At 51.4% G+C, this 21648-nt stretch overlaps 1 protein-coding gene across 1 annotated transcript in view; it reads left to right on the forward strand.

Moving 5' to 3' along the window:
• The window catches only part of LOC121269335 (sarcoplasmic/endoplasmic reticulum calcium ATPase 2-like), a 231911-nt gene that overhangs the window by 120871 nt on the left and 89392 nt on the right, over positions 1–21648 (forward strand). The gene's annotated exons all lie outside the window — the stretch shown is intronic.

A 21648-nucleotide genomic window follows, 5' to 3' on the forward strand; every position in this document is an offset into this window, starting at 1 on the left:
GAATGGACTGTAGATCACAGAGAGAGTGATGGTGGGAGTGAGTGGGCTGTAGATCACACAGGGAGAGAGAGAGTGATGGTGGGATTGAGTGGGCTATAGATCACTCAGAGTGATGGTGGGAGTGAGTGGGCTGTAGATCACACAGAGAGAGAGTGATGGTGGGATTGAGTGGACTGTAGATCACACAGAGAGAGTGATGATGGGAGTGAGTGCGCTGTAGATCAAAGAGAGAGAGAGTGATGATGGGAGTAAGTGGGCTTTAAATCACAAAGAGAGTGTGATGGTGGGAGTGAGTGAGCCTTAGATCACACAGAGAGAGAGTGATGGTGGGAGTGAGTGGGCTGTAGATCACACACAGAGAGAGAGAGTGATGGTGGGAGCGAGTGGGCTGTAGATCACAAAGAGGGAGAGTGATGGTGGGAGTGAGTGGGCTGTAGATCACACAAAGAGAGTGATGATGGTGGGAGTGATAGGGCTGTAGATCACACAAAGAGAGAGTGATGGTGGGAGTGAGTGGGCTCTAGATCACACAGAGAGAGAGAGTGATGGTGGGAGTGAGTGGATTGTAGATCACACAGAGAGAGAGAGTGATGGTGGGAGTGAGTGGGCTGTAGATCACACAGAGAGAGAGTGATGGTGGGAGTGTGTGGACTGTAGATCACACAGAGAGAGAGAGTGATGGTGGGAGTGAGTGGACTGTAGATCACACACGGAGAGAGAGTGATGGTGGGCGTGAGTGGGCTGTAGATCACGGAGAGAGGGAGAGAGTGATGGTGGGAGTGAGTGGTCTGTAGATCACACAGAGAGAGAGAGTGATGGTGTGAGTGAGTGGTCTGTAGATCACACAGAGGGAGAGAGAGTGATGGTGGGAGTGAGTGGACTGTAGATCACACAGAGAGAGAGAGTGATGTTGGGAGTGGGCCGTAATTCACACAGAGAGAGAGAGTGATGGTGGGAGTGAGTGGACTGTAGCTCACAGAGAGAGAGAGAGTGATGGTGGGAGTGAGTGGGCTGTAGATCAGACAGAGAGAGAGTGATGGTGGGAGTGAGTGGACTGTAGATCGCACAGAGAGAGAGAGAGTGATGGTGGGAGTGAGTGGGCTGTAGATCACAGAGAGAGAGAGTGATGGTGGGAGTGAGTGGACTGTAGATCACACAGAGAGAGAGTTTGTGATGGTGGGAGTGAGTGGGCTGTAGATCACACAAAGAGAGTGATGATGGTGGGAGTGAGTGGGCTGTAGATCACAAAGAGAGAGAGTGATGGTGGGAGTGAGTGGGCTGTAGATCACACAGAGCGAGAGTGATGGTGGGAGTGAGTGAGCCGTAGATCACACAGAGAGAGAGTGATGGTGGGAGTGAGTTGGCTGTAGATCACACATAGAGAGAGAGCGTGATGATGGGAGTGAGTGGGCTGTAGATCACAAAGAGAGTGATGGTGGGAGTGAGTGGGCTGTAGATCACACAAAGAGAGTGATGATGGTGGGAGTGAGTGGGCTATAGATCACACAGAGAGTGATGGTGGGAGTGAGTGGGCTGTAGATCACAGAGAGAGAGAGAGTGATGGTGGGAGTGAGTGGATTGTAGATCACACAGAGAGAGAGAGTGATGGTGGGAGTGAGTGGGCTGTAGATCACACAGAGAGAGAGTGATGGTGGGAGTTTGTGGACTGTAGATCACACACAGAGAGAGAGTGATGGTGGGAGTGAGTGGACTGTAGATCACACAGAGGGAGAGAGAGTGATGGTGGGCGTGAGTGGGCTGTAGATCACACAGAGAGCGAGAGTGATGGTGGGAGTGAGTGGACTGTAGATCACACAGAGGGAGAGAGAGTGATGGTGGGAGTGAGTGGACTGTAGATCACACAGAGAGAGAGAGTGATGTTGGGAGTGGGCCGTAGATCACACAGGGAGAGAGAGAGAGTGAAGGTGGGAGTGAGTGGACTGTAGATCACACAGAGAGAGTGATGGTGGGAGTGAGTGGGCTTTAAATCACAAAGAGATGGTGATGGTGGGAGTGAGTGGGCTTTAAATCACAAAGAGAGGGTGATGGTGGGAGTGAGTGAGCCGTAGATCACACAGAGAGAGAGTGATGGTGGGAGCGAGTGGGCTGTAGATCACAAAGAGAGAGAGTGATGGTGGGAGTGAGTGGGCTGTAGATCACACAAAGAGAGTGATGATGGTGGGAGTGATAGGGCTGTAGATCACACAAAGAGAGAGTGATGGTGGGAGTGAGTGGGCTGTAGATCACACAGAGAGAGAGAGTGATGGTGGGAGTGAGTGGATTGTAGATCACACAGAGAGAGAGAGTGATGGTGGGAGTGAGTGGGCTGTAGATCACACAGAGAGAGAGTGATGGTGGGAGTTTGTGGACTGTAGATCACACACAGAGAGAGAGTGATGGTGGGAGTGAGTGGACTGTAGATCACACACGGAGAGAGAGAGTGATGGTGGGCGTGAGTGGGCTGTAGATCACGGAGAGAGGGAGAGAGTGATGGTGGGAGTGAGTGGTCTGTAGATCACACAGAGAGAGAGAGTGATGGTGTGAGTGAGTGGTCTGTAGATCACACAGAGGGAGAGAGAGTGATGGTGGGAGTGAGTGGACTGTAGATCACACAGAGAGAGAGAGTGATGTTGGGAGTGGGCCGTAGATCACACAGAGAGAGAGAGTGATGGTGGGAGTGAGTGGACTGTAACTCACAGAGAGAGAGAGAGTGATGGTGGGAGTGAGTGGGCTGTAGATCGCACAGAGAGAGAGAGAGTGATGGTGGGAGTGAGTGGACTGTAGATCGCACAGAGAGAGAGAGAGTGATGGTGGGAGTGAGTGGGCTGTAGATCACAGAGAGAGAGAGTGATGTTGGGAGTGAGTGGACTGTAGATCACACAGAGAGAGAGTGTGTGATGGTGGGAGTGAGTGGGCTGTAGATCACACAAAGAGAGTGATGATGGTGGGAGTGAGTGGGCTGTAGATCACAAAGAGAGAGAGTGATGGTGGGAGTGAGTGGGCTGTCGATCACAGAGAGAGTGAGAGTGATGGTGGGAGTGAGTGAGCCGTAGATCACACAGAGAGAGAGTGATGGTGGGAGTGAGTTGGCTGTAGATCACACATAGAGAGAGAGCGTGATGATGGGAGTGAGTGGGCTGTAGATCACAAAGAGAGTGATGGTGGGAGTGAGTGGGCTGTAGATCACACAAAGAGAGTGATGATGGTGGGAGTGAGTGGGCTATAGATCACACAAAGAGAGAGTGATGGTGGGAGTGAGTGGGCTGTAGATCACAGAGAGAGAGAGAGTGATGGTGGGAGTGAGTGGATTGTAGATCACACAGAGAGAGAGAGTGATGGTGGGAGTGAGTGGGCTGTAGATCACACAGAGAGAGAGTGATGGTGGGAGTTTGTGGACTGTAGATCACACACAGAGAGAGTGATGGTGGGAGTGAGTGGACTGTAGATCACACAGAGGGAGAGAGAGTGATGGTGGGCGTGAGTGGGCTGTAGATCACACAGAGAGCGAGAGTGATGGTGGGAGTGAGTGGACTGTAGATCACACAGAGGGAGAGAGAGTGATGGTGGGAGTGAGTGGACTGTAGATCACACAGAGAGAGAGAGTGATGTTGGGAGTGGGCCGTAGATCACACAGGGAGAGAGAGAGAGTGATGGTGGGAGTGAGTGGACTGTAGATCACACAGAGAGAGTGATGGTGGGAGTGAGTGGGCTTTAAATCACAAAGAGATGGTGATGGTGGGAGTGAGTGGGCTTTAAATCACAAAGAGAGGGTGATGGTGGGAGTGAGTGAGCCGTAGATCACACAGAGAGAGAGTGATGGTGGGAGCGAGTGGGCTGTAGATCACAAAGAGAGAGAGTGATGGTGGGAGTGAGTGGGCTGTAGATCACACAAAGAGAGTGATGATGGTGGGAGTGATAGGGCTGTAGATCACACAAAGAGAGAGTGATGGTGGGAGTGAGTGGGCTGTAGATCACACAGAGAGAGAGAGTGATGGTGGGAGTGAGTGGATTGTAGATCACACAGAGAGAGAGAGTGATGGTGGGAGTGAGTGGGCTGTAGATCACACAGAGAGAGAGTGATGATGGGAGTTTGTGGACTGTAGATCACACACAGAGAGAGAGTGATGGTGGGAGTGAGTGGACTGTAGATCACACACGGAGAGAGAGAGTGATGGTGGGCGTGAGTGGGCTGTAGATCACGGAGAGAGGGAGAGAGTGATGGTGGGAGTGAGTGGTCTGTAGATCACACAGAGAGAGAGAGTGATGGTGTGAGTGAGTGGTCTGTAGATCACACAGAGGGAGAGAGAGTGATGGTGGGAGTGAGTGGACTGTAGATCACACAGAGAGAGAGAGTGATGTTGGGAGTGGGCCGTAGATCACACAGAGAGAGAGAGTGATGGTGGGAGTGAGTGGACTGTAGCTCACAGAGAGAGAGAGAGATTGATGGTGGGAGTGAGTGGGCTGTAGATCGCACAGAGAGAGAGAGAGTGATGGTGGGAGTGAGTGGACTGTAGATCGCACATAGAGTTTGTGATGGTGGGAGTGAGTGGGCTGTAGATCACAGAGAGAGAGAGTGATGTTGGGAGTGAGTGGACTGTAGATCACACAGAGAGAGAGTGTGTGATGGTGGGAGTGAGTCGGCTGTAGATCACAAAGAGAGAGAGTGATGGTGGGAGTGAGTGGGCTGTAGATCACACAGAGCGAGAGTGATGGTGGGAGTGGGTGAGCCGTAGATCACACAGAGAGAGAGTGATGGTGGGAGTGAGTTGGCTGTAGATCACACATAGAGAGAGAGAGTGATGGTGGGAGTGAGTGGGCTGTAGATCACAAAGAGAGTGATGGTGGGAGTGAGTGGGCTGTATATCACACAAAGAGAGTGATGATGGTGGGAGTGAGTGGGCTATAGATCACACAAAGAGAGAGTGATGGTGGGAGTGAGTGGATTGTAGATCACAGAGAGAGAGAGAGTGATGGTGTGAGTGAGTGGATTGTAGATCACACAGAGAGAGAGAGTGATGGTGGGAGTGAGTGGGCTGTAGATCACACAGAGAGAGAGTGATGGTGGGAGTTTGTGGACTGTAGATCACACAGAGAGAGAGAGTGATGGTGGGAGTGAGTGGACTGTAGATCACACACAGAGAGAGAGAGTGATTATGGGCGTGAGTGGGCTGTAGATCACACAGAGAGCGAGAGTGATGGTGGGAGTGAGTGGACTGTAGATCACACAGAGAGAGTGATGGTGGGAGTGGGCCGTAGATCACACAGGGAGTGAGAGAGAGTGATGGTGGGAGTGAGTGGACTGTAGATCACACAGAGAGAGTGATGGTGGGAGTGAGTGGGCCGTAGATCACAGAGAATGAGAGAGAGAGATGGTGGGAGTGAGTGGGCCGTAGATTACAGAGAGAGAGAGAATGATGGTGGGAGTGAGTGGACTGTAGATCACAGAGAGAGAGTGATGGTGGGAGTGAGTGGGCTGTAGATCACAAACAGTGATGGTGGGAGTGTGTGAGCTGTAGATCACACAGAGAGAGAGTGATGGTGTGAGTGAGTGGACTGTAGATCGCACAGAGAGAGAGAGAGTGATGGTGGGAGTGAGTGGGCTGTAGATCACAGAGAGAGAGTGATGGTGGGAGTGAGTGGACTGTAGATCACAGAGAGAGAGTGATGGTGGGAGTGCGTTGGCTGTAGATTGCAAAGAGTGATGGTGGGAGTGAGTGAGCTGTAGATCACACAGAGAGTGATGGTGGGAGTGAGTGAGCCGTAGATCACAGAGAGAGTGATGGTGGGAGTGAGTGGGCTATAGATCACACAAAGAGAGTGATGATGGTGGGAGTGAGTGGGCTGTAGATCACACAAAGAGAGAGTGATGGTGGGAGTGATTTGGCTGTAGATCACACAGAGAGAGAGAGTGATGGTGGGAGTGAGTGGATTGTAGATCACAGAGAGAGAGAGAGTGATGGTGGGAGTGAGTGGGCTGTCTACCACACAGGGTGAGAGAGTGATGGTGGGAGTGAGTGGACTGTAGATCACACACAGAGAGATAGTGATTGTGGGAGTGAGTGGACTGTAGATCACACACAGAGAGAGAGGGAGTGATTGTGGGAGTCAGTGGACTGTAGATCACACACAGAGAGAGAGTGATGGTGGGAGTGAGTGGACTGTAAATCACACAGAGTGAGTGATGGTGGGAGTGAGTGGACTGCAGATCACACATAGGGAGAGAGAGTGATGGTGGGAGTGAGTGGACTGTAGATCACACAGAGAGAGAGTGATGGTGGGAGTGAATGGGCTGTAGATCACACAGAGAGAGAGAGTGATGGTGGGAGTGAATGGACTGTAGATCAGAGGGAGAGAGTGATGGTGGGAGTGAGTGGGCTGTAGATCACAGAGAGAGAGAGTGATGGTGGAAGTGAGTGGGCTGTAGATCACAGAGAGAGAGTGATGGTTGGAGTGAGTGGGCTGTCGATCACAGAGAGAGTGAGAGTGATGGTGGGAGTGAGTGGACTGCAGATCACACATAGGGAGAGAGAGTGATGTTGGGAGTGAGTGGACTGTAGATCACACAGAGAGAGAGTGATGGTGGGAGTGAATGGGCCGTAGATCACACAGAGAGAGAGAGTGATGGTGGGAGTGAGTGGACTGTAGATCACAGATAGGAAGAGAGATTGATGGTGGGAGTGAGTGGGCTGTAGATCACAGAGAGAGAATGATGGTGAATGTGAGTGGACTGCAGATCACAGATAGGAAGAGAGAGTGATGGTGGGAGTGAGTGGGCTGTAGATCACAGAAAGAGAGTGATGATGGGAGTGAGTGGGCTGTAGATCACACAGGGAGAGAGAGAGTGATGATGGGAGTGAATGGACTGTAGATCACAGAGAGAGTGATGGTGGGAGTGAGTGGGCTGTAGATCACACAGGGAGAGAGAGAGTGATGGTGGGATTGAGTGGGCTATAGATCACTCAGAGTGATGGTGGGAGTGAGTGGGCTGTAGATCACACAGAGAGAGAGTGATGGTGGGATTGAGTGGACTGTAGATCACACAGAGAGAGTGATGATGGGAGTGAGTGCGCTGTAGATCTCAGAGAGAGAGAGTGATGATGGGAGTAAGTGGGCTTTAAATCACAAAGAGAGGGTGATGGTGGGAGTGAGTGAGCCGTAGATCACACAGAGAGAGAGTGATGGTGGGAGCGAGTGGGCTGTAGATCACGCAGAGAGAGAGAGAGTGATGGTGGGAGTGCGTGGACTTTAGATCACACAGAGTGATGATGGGAGTAAGCGGACTGTAGATCACACAGAGAGAGAGAGTGATGGTGGGAGTGAGTGGGCTGTAGATCACACACACAGAGAGAGTGATGGAGGGAGTGAGTGGACTGTAGATCACAGAGAGATAGAGAGTGATGGTGGGAGTGAGTGGACTGTAGATCACACAGAGAGAGTGATGGTGGGAGTGAGTGGACTGTAGATCACAGAGAGTGAGAGTGATGGTGGGAGTGAGTGGACTATAGATCACAGAGAGAGAGAGTGATGGTGGGAGTGAGCGGACTGTAGATCACACAGAGAGAGAGAGTGATGGTGGGAGTGAGTGGACTGTAAATCACACAGAGTGAGTGATGGTGGGAGTGAGTGGACTGCAGATCACACATAGGGAGAGAGAGTGATGGTGGGTGTGAGTGGACTGTAGATCACACAGAGAGAGAGTGATGGTGGGAGTGAATGGGCCGTAGATCACACAGAGAGAGAGAGTGATGGTGGGAGTGAATGGACTGTAGATCAGAGGGAGAGAGTGATGGTGGAAGTGAGTGGGCTGTAGATCACAGAGAGAGCGTGATGGTGGGAGTGAGTGGGCTGTCGATCACAGAGAGAGTGAGTGATGGTGGGAGTGATTGGGCTGTAGATCACAGAGAGAGAGAGTGATGGTGGGAGTGAGTGGGCCGTAGATCACGCAGAGAGAGTTATGATGGGAGTGAGTGGACTGTAGATCACACACAGAGAGAAAGTGATGGTGGGAGTGAGTGGACTGTAGATCACACAGAGAGAGAGAGTGATGTTGGGAGTGGGCCGAAGATCACACAGGGAGAGAGAGAGAGTGATGGTGGGAGTGAGTGGACTGCAGATCACAGAAAGAGAGTGATGGTGGGAGTGAGTGGGCCGTAGATCACAGAGAATGAGAGAGAGAGATGGTGGGAGTGAGTGGGCCGTAGATTACAGAGAGAGAGAGAATGATGGTGGGAGTGAGTGGGCTGTAGATCACACAGAGAGAGTGATGGTGGGAGTGAGTGGGCCGTAGATCACACAGAGGGAGAGAGAGTGATGGTGGGAGTGAGTGGACTGTAGATCACACAGAGAGAGTGATGGTGGGAGTGGGCCGTAGATCACACAGGGAGTGAGAGAGAGTGATGGTGGGAGTGAGTGGACTGTAGATCACACAGAGAGAGTGATGGTGGGAGTGAGTGGGCCGTAGATCACAGAGAATGAGAGAGAGAGATGGTGGGAGTGAGTGGGCCGTAGATTACAGAGAGAGAGAGAATGATGGTGGGAGTGAGTGGACTGTAGATCACAGAGAGAGAGTGATGGTGGGAGTGAGTGGGCTGTAGATCACAAACAGTGATGGTGGGAGTGTGTGAGCTGTAGATCACACAGAGAGAGAGTGATGGTGTGAGTGAGTGGACTGTAGATCGCACAGAGAGAGAGAGAGTGATGGTGGGAGTGAGTGGGCTGTAGATCACAGAGAGAGAGTGATGGTGGGAGTGAGTGGACTGTAGATCACAGAGAGAGAGTGATGGTGGGAGTGAGTGGGCTGTAGATTGCAAAGAGTGATGGTGGGAGTGAGTGAGCTGTAGATCACACAGAGAGTGATGGTGGGAGTGAGTGAGCCGTAGATCACAGAGAGAGTGATGGTGGGAGTGAGTGGGCTATAGATCACACAAAGAGAGTGATGATGGTGGGAGTGAGTGGGCTGTAGATCACACAAAGAGAGAGTGATGGTGGGAGTGATTTGGCTGTAGATCACACAGAGAGAGAGAGTGATGGTGGGAGTGAGTGGATTGTAGATCACACAGAGAGAGAGAGTGATGGTGGGAGTGAGTGGGCTGTCTACCACACAGGGTGCGAGAGTGATGGTGGGAGTGAGTGGACTGTAGATCACACACAGAGAGATAGTGATTGTGGGAGTGAGTGGACTGTAGATCACACACAGAGAGAGAGGGAGTGATTGTGGGAGTCAGTGGACTGTAGATCACACAGAGAGAGAGAGTGATGGTGGGAGTGAGTGGACTGTAAATCACACAGAGTGAGTGATGGTGGGAGTGAGTGGACTGCAGATCACACATAGGGAGAGAGAGTGATGGTGGGAGTGAGTGGACTGTAGATCACACAGAGAGAGAGTGATGGTGGGAGTGAATGGGCTGTAGATCACACAGAGAGAGAGAGTGATGGTGGGAGTGACTGGACTGTAGATCAGAGGGAGAGAGTGATGGTGGGAGTGAGTGGGCTGTAGATCACAGAGAGAGAGAGTGATGGTGGAAGTGAGTGGGCTGTAGATCACAGAGAGAGAGTGATGGTGGGAGTGAGTGGGCTGTCGATCACAGAGAGAGTGAGAGTGATGGTGGGAGTGAGTGGACTGCAGATCACACATAGGGAGAGAGAGTGATGTTGGGAGTGAGTGGACTGTAGATCACACAGAGAGAGAGTGATGGTGGGAGTGAATGGGCCGTAGATCACACAGAGAGAGAGAGTGATGGTGGGAGTGAGTGGACTGTAGATCACATATAGGAAGAGAGATTGATGGTGGGAGTGAGTGGGCTGTAGATCACAGAGAGAGAATGATGGTGAATGTGAGTGGACTGTAGATCACAGATAGGAAGAGAGAGTGATGGTGGGAGTGAGTGGTCTGTAGATCACAGAAAGAGAGTGATGATGGGAGTGAGTGGGCTGTAGATCACACAGGGAGAGAGTGAGTGATGTTGGGAGTGAATGGACTGTAGATCACAGAGAGAGTGATGGTGGGAGTGAGTGGGCTGTAGATCACACAGGGAGAGAGAGAGTGATGGTGGGATTGAGTGGGCTATAGATCACTCAGAGTGATGGTGGGAGTGAGTGGGCTGTAGATCACACAGAGAGAGAGTGATGGTGGGATTGAGTGGACTGTAGATCACACAGAGAGAGTGATGATGGGAGTGAGTGCGCTGTAGATCTCAGAGAGAGAGAGTGATGATGGGAGTAAGTGGGCTTTAAATCACAAAGAGAGGGTGATGGTGGGAGTGAGTGAGCCGTAGATCACACAGAGAGAGAGTGATGGTGGGAGCGAGTGGGCTGTAGATCACAAAGAGAGAGAGTGATGGTGGGAGTGAGTGGGCTGTAGATCACACAAAGAGAGTGATGATGGTGGGAGTGATAGGGCTGTAGATCACACAGAGAGAGAGTGATGGTGGGAGTGAGTGGGCTGTAGATCACACAGAGAGAGAGAGTGATGGTGGGAGTGAGTGGATTGTAGATCACACAGAGAGAGAGAGTGATGGTGGGAGTGAGTGGGCTGTAGATCACACAGAGAGAGAGTGATGGTGGGAGTTTGTGGACTGTAGATCACACACACAGAGAGAGTGATGGAGGGAGTGAGTGGACTGTAGATCACAGAGAGATAGAGAGTGATGGTGGGAGTGAGTGGACTGTAGATCACACAGAGAGAGTGATGGTGGGAGTGAGTGGACTGTAGATCACAGAGAGTGAGAGTGATGGTGGGAGTGAGTGGACTATAGATCACAGAGAGAGAGAGTGATGGTGGGAGTGAGCGGACTGTAGATCACACAGAGAGAGAGAGTGATGGTGGGAGTGAGTGGACTGTAAATCACACAGAGTGAGTGATGGTGGGAGTGAGTGGACTGCAGATCACACATAGGGAGAGAGAGTGATGGTGGGAGTGAGTGGACTGTAGATCACACAGAGAGAGAGTGATGGTGGGAGTGAATGGGCCGTAGATCACACAGAGAGAGAGAGTGATGGTGGGAGTGAATGGACTGTAGATCAGAGGGAGAGAGTGATGGTGGAAGTGAGTGGGCTGTAGATCACAGAGAGAGCGTGATGGTGGGAGTGAGTGGGCTGTCGATCACAGAGAGAGTGAGTGATGGTGGGAGTGATTGGGCTGTAGATCACAGAGAGAGAGAGTGATGGTGGGAGTGAGTGGGCCGTAGATCACGCAGAGAGAGTTATGATGGGAGTGAGTGGACTGTAGATCACACACAGAGAGAAAGTGATGGTGGGAGTGAGTGGACTGTAGATCACACAGAGAGAGAGAGTGATGCTGGGAGTGAGTGGACTGTAGATCACACAGAGAGAGTGATGGTGGGAGTGAGTGGACTGTAGATCACAGAGAGTGAGAGTGATGGTGGGAGTGAGTGGACTGTAGATCACAGAGAGTGAGAGTGATGGTGGGAGTGAGTGGACTGTAGGTCACACAGAGTGATGATGGGAGTGAGCGGACTGTAGATCACACAGAGAGAGAGAGTGATGGTGGGAGTGAGTGGACTGTAAATCACACAGAGAGAGAGAGTGATGGTGGGAGTGAGTGGACTGCAGATCACACATAGGGAGAGACAGTGATGGTGGGAGTGAGTGGACTGTAGATCACACAGAGAGAGAGAGTGATGGTGGGAGTGAGTGGGCTGTCTACCACACAGGGTGAGAGAGTGATGGTGGGAGTGAGTGGACTGTAGATCACACACAGAGAGAGAGTGATTGTGGGAGTGAGTGGACTGTAGATCACACACAGAGAGAGAGGGAGTGATTGTGGGAGTCAGTGGACTGTAGATCACACACAGAGAGAGAGTGATGGTGGGAGTGAGTGGACTGTAAATCACACAGAGTGAGTGATGGTGGGAGTGAGTGGACTGCAGATCACACATAGGGAGAGAGAGTGATGGTGGGAGTGAGTGGACTGTAGATCACACAGAGAGAGAGTGATGGTGGGAGTGAATGGGCCGTAGATCACACAGAGAGAGAGAGTGATGGTGGGAGTGAATGGACTGTAGATCAGAGGGAGAGAGTGATGGTGGGAGTGAGTGGGCTGTAGATCACAGAGAGAGAGAGTGATGGTGGAAGTGAGTGGGCTGTAGATCACAGAGAGAGAGTGATGGTGGGAGTGAGTGGGCTGTCGATCACAGAGAGAGTGAGAGTGATGGTGGGAGTGAGTGGACTGCAGATCACACAAAGGGAGAGAGAGTGATGGTGGGAGTGAGTGGACTGTAGATCACACAGAGAGAGAGTGATGGTGGGAGTGAATGGGCCGTAGATCACACAGAGAGAGAGAGTGATGGTGGGAGTGAGTGGACTGTAGATCACAGATAGGAAGAGAGATTGATGGTGGGAGTGAGTGGGCTGTAGATCACAGAGAGAGAATGATGGTGAATGTGAGTGGACTGTAGATCACTGATAGGAAGAGAGAGTGATGGTGGGAGTGAGTGGGCTGTAGATCACAGAAAGAGAGTGATGATGGGAGTGAGTGGGCTGTAGATCACACAGGTAGAGAGAGAGTGATGATGGGAGTGAATGGACTGTAGATCACAGAGAGAGTGATGGTGGGAGTGAGTGGGCTGTAGATCACACAGGGAGAGAGAGAGTGATGGTGGGATTGAGTGGGCTATAGATCACTCAGAGTGATGGTGGGAGTGAGTGCGCTGTAGATCTCAGAGAGAGAGAGTGATGATGGGAGTAAGTGGGCTTTAAATCACAAAGAGAGGGTGATGGTGGGAGTGAGTGAGCCGTAGATCACACAGAGAGAGAGTGATGGTGGGAGCGAGTGGGCTGTAGATCACAAAGAGAGAGAGTGATGGTGGGAGTGAGTGGGCTGTAGATCACACAAAGAGAGTGATGATGGTGGGAGTGATAGGGCTGTAGATCACACAGAGAGAGAGTGATGGTGGGAGTGAGTGGGCTGTAGATCACACAGAGAGAGAGTGATGGTGGGAGTTTGTGGACTGTAGATCACACACACAGAGAGTGTGATTGGGGGAGTGAGTGGACTGTAGATCACAGAGAGATAGAGAGTGATGGTGGGAGTGAGTGGACTGTAGATCACACAGAGAGAGTGATGGTGGGAGTGAGTGGACTGTAGATCACAGAGAGTGAGAGTGATGGTGGGAGTGAGTGGACTATAGATCACAGAGAGAGAGAGTGATGGTGGGAGTGAGCGGACTGTAGATCACACAGAGAGAGAGAGTGATGGTGGGAGTGAGTGGACTGTAAATCACACAGAGTGAGTGATGGTGGGAGTGAGTGGACTGCAGATCACACATAGGGAGAGAGAGTGATGGTGGGAGTGAGTGGACTGTAGATCACACAGAGAGAGAGTGATGGTGGGAGTGAATGGGCCGTAGATCACACAGAGAGAGAGAGTGATGGTGGGAGTGAATGGACTGTAGATCAGAGGGAGAGAGTGATGGTGGAAGTGAGTGGGCTGTAGATCACAGAGAGAGCGTGATGGTGGGAGTGAGTGGGCTGTCGATCACAGAGAGAGTGAGTGATGGTGGGAGTGATTGGGCTGTAGATCACAGAGAGAGAGAGTGATGGTGGGAGTGAGTGGGCCGTAGATCACGCAGAGAGAGTGATGATGGGAGTGAGTGGACTGTAGATCACACACAGAGAGAAAGTGATGGTGGGAGTGAGTGGACTGTAGATCACACAGAGAGAGTGATGGTGGGAGTGAGTGGACTGTAGATCACAGAGAGTGAGAGTGATGGTGGGAGTGAGTGGACTGTAGATCACAGAGAGTGAGAGTGATGGTGGGAGTGAGTGGACTGTAGGTCACACAGAGTGATGATGGGAGTGAGCGGACTGTAGATCACACAGAGAGAGAGAGTGATGGTGGGAGTGAGTGGACTGTAAATCACACAGAGTGAGTGATGGTGGGAGTGAGTGGACTGCAGATCACACATAGGGAGAGAGAGTGATGGTGGAGTGAGTGGACTGTAGATCACACAGAGAGAGAGTGATGGTGGGAGTGAATGGGCCGTAGATCACACAGAGAGAGAGAGTGATGGTGGGAGTGAGTGGACTGTAGATCACAGATAGGAAGAGAGATTGATGGTGGGAGTGAGTGGGCTGTAGATCACAGAGAGAGAATGATGGTGAATGTGAGTGGGCTGTAGATCACAGATAGGAAGAGAGAGTGATGATGGGAGTGAATGGACTGTAGATCTCAGAGAGAGTGATGGTGGGAGTGAGTGGGCTGTCGATCACAGAGAGAGTGAGAGTGATGGTGGGAGTGAGTGGGCTGTAGATCACAGAGAGAGAGAGTGATGGTGGGAGTGAGTGGGCTGTAGATTACGCAGAGAGAGTTATGATGGGAGTGAGTGGACTGTAGATCACACACAGAGAGAAAGTGATGGTGGGATTGAGTGGACTGTAGATCACACACACACAGAGAGAGTGATGCTGGGAGTGAGTGGACTGTAGATCACACAGAGAGAGTGATGGTGGGAGTGAGTGGACTGTAGATCACAGAGAGATAGAGAGTGATGGTGGGAGTGAGTGGACTGTAGATCACACAGAGAGAGAGTGATGGTGGGAGTGAGTGGACTGTAGATCACACAGAGAGAGAGTGATGGTGGGAGTGAATGGGCCGTAGATCACACAGAGAGAGAGAGTGATGGTGGGAGTGAATGGACTGTAGATCAGAGGGAGAGAGTGATGGTGGGAGTGAGTGGGCTGTAGATCACAGAGAGAGAGAGTGATGGTGGAAGTGAGTGGGCTGTAGATCACAGAGAGAGAGTGATGGTGGGAGTGAGTGGGCTGTCGATCACAGAGAGAGTGAGTGATGGTGGGAGTGAGTGGGCTGTAGATCACAGAGAGAGAGAGTGATGGTGGGAGTGAGTGGGCCGTAGATCACGCAGAGAGAGTTATGATGGGAGTGAGTGGACTGTAGATCACACACAGAGAGAAAGTGATGGTGGGAGTGAGTGGACTGTAGATCACACAGAGAGAGAGAGTGATGCTGGGAGTGAGTGGACTGTAGATCACACAGAGAGAGTGATGGTGGGAGTGAGTGGACTGTAGATCACAGAGAGATAGAGAGTGATGGTGGGAGTGAGTGGACTGTAGATCACAGAGAGTGAGAGTGATGGTGGGAGTGAGTGGACTGTAGATCACAGAGAGAGAGAGTGATGGTGGGAGTGAGTGGACTGTAGATCACACAGAGTGATGATGGGAGTGAGCGGACTGTAGATCACACAGAGAGAGAGAGTGATGGTGGGAGTGAGTGGACTGTAAATCACACAGAGTGAGTGATGGTGGGAGTGAGTGGACTGCAGATCACACATAGGGAGAGAGAGTGATGGTGGGAGTGAGTGGACTGTAGATCACACAGAGAGAGAGTGATGGTGGGAGTGAATGGGCCGTAGATCACAGAGAGAGAGAGAGTGATGGTGGGAGTGAGTGGACTGTAGATCACAGATAGGAAGAGAGATTGATGGTGGGAGTGAGTCGGCTGTAGATCACAGGGAGAGAATGATGGTGAATGTGAGTGGACTGTAGATCACAGATAGGAAGAGAGAGTGATGGTGGGAGTGAGTGGGCTGTAGATCACAGAAAGAGAGTGATGGTGGGAGTGAGTGGGCTGTAGATCACACAGGGAGAGAGAGAGTGATGATGGGAGTGAATGGACTGTAGATCACAGAGAGAGTGATGGTGGGAGTGAGTGGGCTGTAGATCACACAGGGAGAGAGAGAGTGATGGTGGGATTGAGTGGGCTATAGATCACTCAGAGTGATGGTGGGAGTGAGTGGGCTGTAGATCACACAGAGAGAGAGTGATGGTGGGATTGAGTGGACTGTAGATCACACAGAGAGAGTGATGATGGGAGTGAGTGCGCTGTAGATCACAGAGAGAGAGAGTGATGATGGGAGTAAGTGGGCTTTAAATCACAAAGAGAGTGTGATGGTGGGAGTGAGTGAGCCTTAGATCACACAGAGAGAGAGTGATGGTGGGAGTGAGTGGGCTGTAGATCACACACAGAGAGAGAGAGTGATGGTGGAAGCGAGTGGGCTGTAGATCACAAAGAGAGAGAGTGATGGTGGGAGTGAGTGGGCTGTAGATCACACAAAGAGAGTGATGATGGTGGGAGTGATAGGGCTGTAGATCACACAAAGAGAGAGTGATGGTGGGAGTGAGTGGGCTCTAGATCACACAGAGAGAGAGAGTGATGGTGGGAGTGAGTGGATTGTAGATCACACAGAGAGAGTGATGGTGGGAGTGAGTGGGCTGTAGATCACACAGAGAGAGAGTGATGGTGGGAGTTTGTGGACTGTAGATCACACACGGAGAGAGAGAGTGATGGTGGGCGTGAGAGGGCTGTAGATCACGGAGAGAGGGAGAGAGTGATGGTGGGAGTGAGTGGTCTGTAGATCACACAGAGAGAGAGAGAGTGATGGTGTGAGTGAGTGGTCTGTAGATCACACAGAGGGAGAGAGAGTGATGGTGGGAGTGAGTGGACTGTAGATCACACAGAGAGAGAGAGTGATGCTGGGAGTGAGTGGACTGTAGCTCACAGAGAGAGAGAGAGTGATGGTGGGAGTGAGTGGGCTGTAGATCACACAGAGAGAGAGTGATGGTGGGAGTGAGTGGACTGTTGATCGCACAGAGAGAGAGAGAGTGATGGTGGGAGTGAGTGGGCTGTAGATCACAGAGAGAGAGAGTGATGGTGGGAGTGAGTGGACTGTAGATCACACAGAGAGAGAGTTTGTGATGGTGGGAGTGAGTGGGCTGTAGATCACACAAAGAGAGTGATGATGGTGGGAGTGAGTGGGCTGTAGATCACAAAGAGAGAGAGTGATGGTGGGAGTGAGTGGGCTGTAGATCACACAGAGCGAGAGTGATGGTGGGAGTGAGTTGGCTGTCGATCACACATAGAGAGAGAGCGTGATGATGGGAGTGAGTGGGCTGTAGATCACAAAGAGAGTGATGGTGGGAGTGAGTGGGCTGTAGATCACACAAAGAGAGTGATGATGGTGGGAGTGAGTGGGCTATAGATCACACAAAGAGAGAGTGATGGTGGGAGTGAGTGGGCTGTAGATCACAGAGAGAGAGAGAGTGATGGTGGGAGTGAGTGGATTGTAGATCACACAGAGAGAGAGAGTGATGGTGGGAGTGAGTGGGCTGTAGATCACACAGAGAGAGAGTGATGGTGGGAGTTTGTGGACTGTAGATCACACACAGAGAGAGAGTGATGGTGGGAGTGAGTGGACTGTAGATCACACAGAGGGAGAGAGAGTGATGGTGGGCGTGAGTGGGCTGTAGATCACAAAGAGAGCGAGAGTGATGGTGGGAGTGAGTGGACTGTAGATCACACAGAGGGAGAGAGAGTGATGGTGGGAGTGAGTGGACTGTAGATCACACAGAGAGAGAGAGTGATGTTGGGAGTGGGCCGTAGATCACACAGGGAGAGAGAGAGAGTGATGGTGGGAGTGAGTGGACTGTAGATCACACAGAGAGAGTGATGGTGGGAGTGAGTGGGCCGTAGATCACAGAGAATGAGAGAGAGAGATGGTGGGAGTGAGTGGGCCGTAGATTACAGAGAGAGAGAGAATGATGGTGGGAGTGAGTGGACTGTAGATCACAGAGAGAGAGTGTTGGTGGGAGTGAGTGGGCTGTAGATCACAAACAGTGATGGTGGGAGTGTGTGAGCTGTAGATCACACAGAGAGAGAGTGATGGTGGGAGTGAGTGGACTGTAGATCGCACAGAGAGAGAGAGAGTGATGGTGGGAGTGAGTGGGCTGTAGATCACAGAGAGAGAGAGAGTGATGGTGGGAGTGAATGGACTGTAGATCACAGAGAGAGAGTGATGGTGGGAGTGAGTGGGCTGTAGATTGCAAAGAGTGATGGTGGGAGTGAGTGAGCTGTAGATCACACAGAGAGTGATGGTGGGAGTGAGTGAGCCGTAGATCACAGAGAGAGTGATGGTGGGAGTGAGTGGGCTATAGATCACACAAAGAGAGTGATGATGGTGGGAGTGAGTGGGCTGTAGATCACACAAAGAGAGAGTGATGGTGGGAGTGATTTGGCTGTAGATCACACAGAGAGAGAGAGTGATGGTGGGAGTGAGTGGATTGTAGATCACACAGAGAGAGAGAGTGATGGTGGGAGTGAGTGGGCTGTCTACCACACAGGGTGAGAGAGTGATGGTGGGAGTGAGTGGACTGTAGATCACACACAGAGAGAGAGGGAGTGATTGTGGGAGTCAGTGGACTGTAGATCACACACAGAGAGAGAGTGATGGTGGGAGTGAGTGGACTGTAAATCACACAGAGTGAGTGATAGTGGGAGTGAGTGGACTGCAGATCACACATAGGGAGAGAGAGTGATGGTGGGAGTGAGTGGACTGTAGATCACACAGAGAGAGAGTGATGGTGGGAGTGAATGGGCCGTAGATCACACAGAGAGAGAGAGTAATGGTGGGAGTGAATGGACTGTAGATCAGAGGGAGAGAGTGATGGTGGGAGTGATTGGGCTGTAGATCACAGAGTGAGAGTGATGGTGGAAGTGAGTGGACTGCAGATCACACATAGGGAGACAGAGTGATGGGGGGAGTGAGTGGACTGTGGATCACACAGAGAGAGAGTGATGGTGGGAGTGAATGGGCCGTAGATCACACAGAGAGAGAGAGTGATGGTGGGAGTGAGTGGACTGTAGATCACAGATAGGAAGAGAGATTGATGGTGGGAGTGAGTGGGCTGTAGATCACAGAGAGAGAATGATGGTGAATGTGAGTGGACTGTAGATCACAGATAGGAAGAGAGAGTGATGGTGGGAGTGAGTGGGCTGTAGATCACAGAAAGAGAGTGATGATGGGAGTGAGTGGGCTGTAGATCACACAGGGAGAGAGAGAGTGATGATGGGAGTGAATGGACTGTAGATCACAGAGAGAGTGATGGTGGGAGTGAGTGGGCTGTAGATCACACAGGGAGAGAGAGAGTGATGGTGGGATTGAGTGGGCTATAGATCACTCAGAGTGATGGTGGGAGTGAGTGGGCTGTAGATCACACAGAGAGAGAGTGATGGTGGGATTGAGTGGACTGTAGATCACACAGAGAGAGTGATGATGGGAGTGAGTGCGCTGTAGATCTCAGAGAGAGAGAGTGATGATGGGAGTAAGTGGGCTTTAAATCACAAAGAGAGGGTGATGGTGGGAGTGAGTGAGCCGTAGATCACACAGAGAAAGAGTGATGGTGGGAGCGAGTGGACTGTAGATCACACAGAGAGAGAGAGTGATGTTGGGAGTGGGCCGTAGATCACACAGAGAGAGAGAGTGATGGTGGGAGTGAGTGGACTGTAGCTCACAGAGAGAGAGAGAGAGTGATGGTGGGAGTGAGTGGGCTGTAGATCGCACAGAGAGAGAGAGAGTGATGGTGGGAGTGAGTGGACTGTAGATCGCACAGAGAGAGAGAGAGTGATGGTGGGAGTGAGTGGGCTGTAGATCACAGAGAGAGAGAGTGATGTTGGGAGTGAGTGGACTGTAGATCACACAGAGAGAGAGTGTGTGATGGTGGGAGTGAGTGGGCTGTAGATCACAAAGAGAGAGAGTGAAGGTGGGAGTGAGTGGGCTGTAGATCACACAGAGCGACAGTGATGGTGGGAGTGAGTGAGCCTTAGATCACACAGAGAGAGAGTGATGGTGGGAGTGAGTTGGCTGTAGATCACACATAGAGAGAGAGAGTGATGGTGGGAGTGAGTGGGCTGTAGATCACAGATAGGAAGAGAGATTGATGGTGGGAGTGAGTGGGCTGTATATCACACAAAGAGAGTGATGATGGTGGGAGTGAGTGGGCTATAGATCACACAAAGAGAGAGTGATGGTGGGAGTGAGTGGGCTGTAGATCACAGAGAGAATGAGAGTGATGGTGGGAGTGAGTGGATTGTAGATCACACAGAGAGAGAGAGTGATGGTGGGAGTGAGTGGGCTGTAGATCACACAGAGAGAGAGTGATGGTGGGAGTTTGTGGACTGTAGATCACACACAGAGAGAGAGTGATGGTGGGAGTGAGTGGACTGTAGATCACACACAGAGAGAGAGAGTGATGGTGGGCGTGAGTGGGCTGTAGATCACACAGAGAGCGAGAGTGATGGTGGGAGTGAGTGGACTGTAGATCACACAGAGGTAGAGAGAGTGATGGTGGGAGTGAGTGGACTGTAGATCACACAGAGAGAGAGAGTGATGTTGGGAGTGGGCCGTAGATCACACAGGGAGAGAGAGAGAGTGATGGTGGGAGTGAGTGGACTGCAGATCACAGAGAGAGAGTGATGGTGGGAGTGAGTGGGCTGTAGATCACACAGAGAGAGTGATGGTGGGAGTGAGTGGGCCGTAGATCACACAGAGGGAGAGAGAGTGATGATGGGAGTGAGCGGACTGTAGATCACACAGAGAGAGAGAGTGATGGTGGGAGTGAGTGGAATGTAAATCACACAGAGTGAGTGATGGTGGGAGTGAGTGGACTGCAGATCACACATAGGGAGAGAGAGTGATGGTGGGAGTGAGTGGACTGTAGATCACACAGAGAGTGATGGTGGGAGTGAATGGGCCGTAGATCACACAGAGAGAGAGAGTGATGGTGGGAGTGAGTGGACTGTAGATCACAGATAGGAAGAGAGATTGATGGTGGGAATGAGTGGACTGTAGATCACAGAGAGAGAATGATGGTGAATGTGAGTGGACTGTAGATCACAGATAGGAAGAGAGAGTGATGATGGGAGTGAATGGACTGTAGATCACAGAGAGAGTGATGGTGGGAGTGAGTGGGCTGTCGATCACAGAGAGAGTGAGAGTGATGGTGGGAGTGAGTGGGCTGTAGATCACAGAGAGAGAGAGTGATGGTGGGAGTGAGTGGGCTGTAGATTACGCAGAGAGAGTTATGATGGGAGTGAGTGGATTGTAGATCACACACAGAGAGAAAGTGATGGTGGGAGTGAGTGGACTGTAGATCACACAGGGAGAGAGAGAGTGATGATGGGAGTGAATGGACTGTAGATCACAGAGAGAGTGATGGTGGGAGTGAGTGGGCTGTAGATCACACAGGGAGAGAGAGAGTGATGGTGGGATTGAGTGGGCTATAGATCACTCAGAGTGATGGTGGGAGTGAGTGGGCTGTTGATCACACAGAGAGAGAGTGATGGTGGGATTGAGTGGACTGTAGATCACACAGAGAGAGTGATGATGGGAGTGAGTGCGCTGTAGATCTCAGAGAGAGAGAGTGATGATGGGAGTAAGTGGGCTTTAAATCACAAAGAGAGGGTGATGGTGGGAGTGAGTGAGCCGTAGATCACACAGAGAGAGAGTGATGGTGGGAGCGAGTGGGCTGTAGATCACAAAGAGAGAGAGTGATGGTGGGAGTGAGTGGGCTGTAGATCACACAAAGAGAGTGATGATGGTGGGAGTGATAGGGCTGTAGATCACACAAAGAGAGAGTGATGGTGGGAGTGAGTGGATTGTAGATCACACAGAGAGAGAGAGTGATGGTGGGAGTGAGTGGGCTGTAGATCACACAGAGAGAGTGATGGTGGGAGTTTGTGGACTGTAGATCACACACAGAGAGAGAGTGATGGTGGGAGTGAGTGGACTGTAGATCACACACGGAGAGAGAGAGTGATGGTGGGCGTGAGTGGGCTGT

The sequence above is a fragment of the Carcharodon carcharias genome, chromosome 24 (genome assembly GCF_017639515.1).
Source record: "Carcharodon carcharias isolate sCarCar2 chromosome 24, sCarCar2.pri, whole genome shotgun sequence".
Taxonomy (NCBI): Eukaryota; Metazoa; Chordata; class Chondrichthyes; order Lamniformes; family Lamnidae; genus Carcharodon; species Carcharodon carcharias.